Below are 2335 nucleotides of genomic sequence, written 5' to 3' on the forward strand. Positions count from 1 at the left end.
ATAACAAAGTACCACACACTGGGGTGGGGTGGGGGCTTAAACAACAGAAATGTATTGGAATGTTGAGGAATCTGAGATCAAGGTGTTGGCAGCATTGGTTTTTCCTAAGGCCTCCTTCCTCTTGCAGATGGCTGTCTTCTCCCTGTGTCCTCACAGAGTTTCCCTCTATGTGTGTCAGTGTGCTCTAATCTTTACTTCTTCTTATTTTTATTATTATTGTCTAAAGTTTTACATATGTCTCCTTTTTCCCCAATTTGACCCAGCCATTCCCATCCCGGACAAGCCCCCACCACCCCAGTGCCTGTGTCCATTGGTTATGCTAATATGCATGCATCCAAGTTCTTTGGTTGCTCTGTAACCCCCTCTCCACTGCCATTTGTCTCTAGGTCTATTCTTTTTTTTTTTTCTTCTAGATATATTCTTGTTCATCAAATTATGTTGATCATCATAGCCCACATATGAGTGAGATCATGTGATATTTCTCTTTCTCTGACTGGCTTATTTCACTTAGCATAATGCTCTCCAGTTCCTTCCATGCTGTTGCAAATGATAAAAGTTCCTTCTTTTTTATAGTGGTGTAGTATTCCATTGTGTAGATGTACCACAGTTTTTTAATCCACTGATGGGCACTTAGGTTATTTCTAAATCTTAGCTATTGTAAATTGTACTGCTATGAACATAGGAATACATATATCCTTTCTGACTGGTGATTCTGGTTTCTTGGGATATAGTCTTAGAAGTGGGATTACTGGGTCAAATGGGAGTTCCATTTTTAATTTTTTGAGGAAACTCCATACTATTTTCCACAGTTGCTGCACCAGTCTGCATTCCCACCAGCGGTTCACGAGGGTTCCTTTTTCTCCACATCCTTGCCAGCATTTGTCGTTTTTTGATTTGTTGATGATAGCCATACTGGCAGGTGTGAGATGGTATCTCGTTGTTTTGATTTGCATCTCTCAGATGCTTAGTGACTGAGCATGTTTTGATATGTCTCTTGGCCTTCTGTATGTCCTCTTTCGAAAAGTGTCTATTTATGTCCTTTGCCCATTTTTTGACTGAATCATTTATCTTCTTTTTGTAAGTTGTATGAGTTCTCTGTAAATTTTGGAGATTAAACTTGAAATATCATTGGCAAATATATTCTCTTATGCATTGGGCTTTCTTGTGGTTTTGTTGATGGTTTGTTTTCCTGTGCAGAAGCTTTTTATTTTGATGTAATTTTGATGATCATTTTGATGTCACATTTGTTTATTTTCTTCTTAGTCTCCATTGCCCTAGGATCTGTGTCTGTAAAGATATTGCTACGACATATGTCTGCTATTTTGCTGCCTATGGAGTCTTGTAGGATTTTTATGGTTTCCCATCTTACATTTAAGTCCTTTAGCCATTTTGAGTTTGTTTTCGTGTATGGTGTAAGTTGGTGATCTAGTTTCATTTTTTTTTTTTGCATGTATCTGACCAAATTTCCCAGCACCATTTATTGAAGAGGCTGTCTTGAATCCATTGTATGCTCTTGCCTCCTTTGTCAAATATTAATTGAGCATAATGGCTTGGGTTGATTTCTGGGTTCTCTGTTCTGTTCCACTGGTCTATATGTCTGTTCTTGTGCCAGTACCAGGCAGTTTTGAGAACCGTGGCTTGGTAATATAGATTGATATCTGGTATTGTGATTCCTCCTACATTCTTCTTCTTTCTCAGGATTGCTGATGTTATTCAGGGTCATTTTTAATTCCAGATGAATTGTTGGAGAGTTTGTTCTAGGCCTGTGAAATATGCCGTTGGTATTTTAATGGGAAGTGCATTGAATCTGTAGATTGCTTTGGGTAGTATGGACATTTTAATGATGTTGATTCTACCAACCCATGAACATGGTTAATTTTTACTTCTTATAAGGACACCAGTCATATTGGATTTAGGTCCACCCTAAGGACCCCATTTAACTTTAATACTTTCTTAAAGACCCTATATCCAAATATAGTCACATTCTGAGGTACTGGTATTTGTACTTAAGCATATGAGTTTTTTTGGGGGGGGGGTGAAGGGAGAACAATTCAGCCCATGCCAGGTTCTACCATGCAGGAAGTCTCACTAAATATAATGTTGCATGGAGCTTTTTTTGTTGCCATAGAATTAGTACCCAGGGGACAAAGAGATGGGAATCATCTATTTTCTAAAGGATCCAGGGCAGTAGGAAGCAGACATCTTCTTCAGAGCTTTCTAAGACATGAGTAGAACCAGAGTGAGCGGCTACCACCTGCCATGGACTCACTGCTGCCTCAGCCCTAATTCCAATTATATCTACTTAATGCTAGCAGTTTCCTCTACTAAACTTGGA

The sequence above is a fragment of the Myotis daubentonii genome, chromosome X (assembly GCF_963259705.1).
Source record: "Myotis daubentonii chromosome X, mMyoDau2.1, whole genome shotgun sequence".
Classification (NCBI taxonomy): domain Eukaryota; kingdom Metazoa; phylum Chordata; class Mammalia; order Chiroptera; family Vespertilionidae; genus Myotis; species Myotis daubentonii.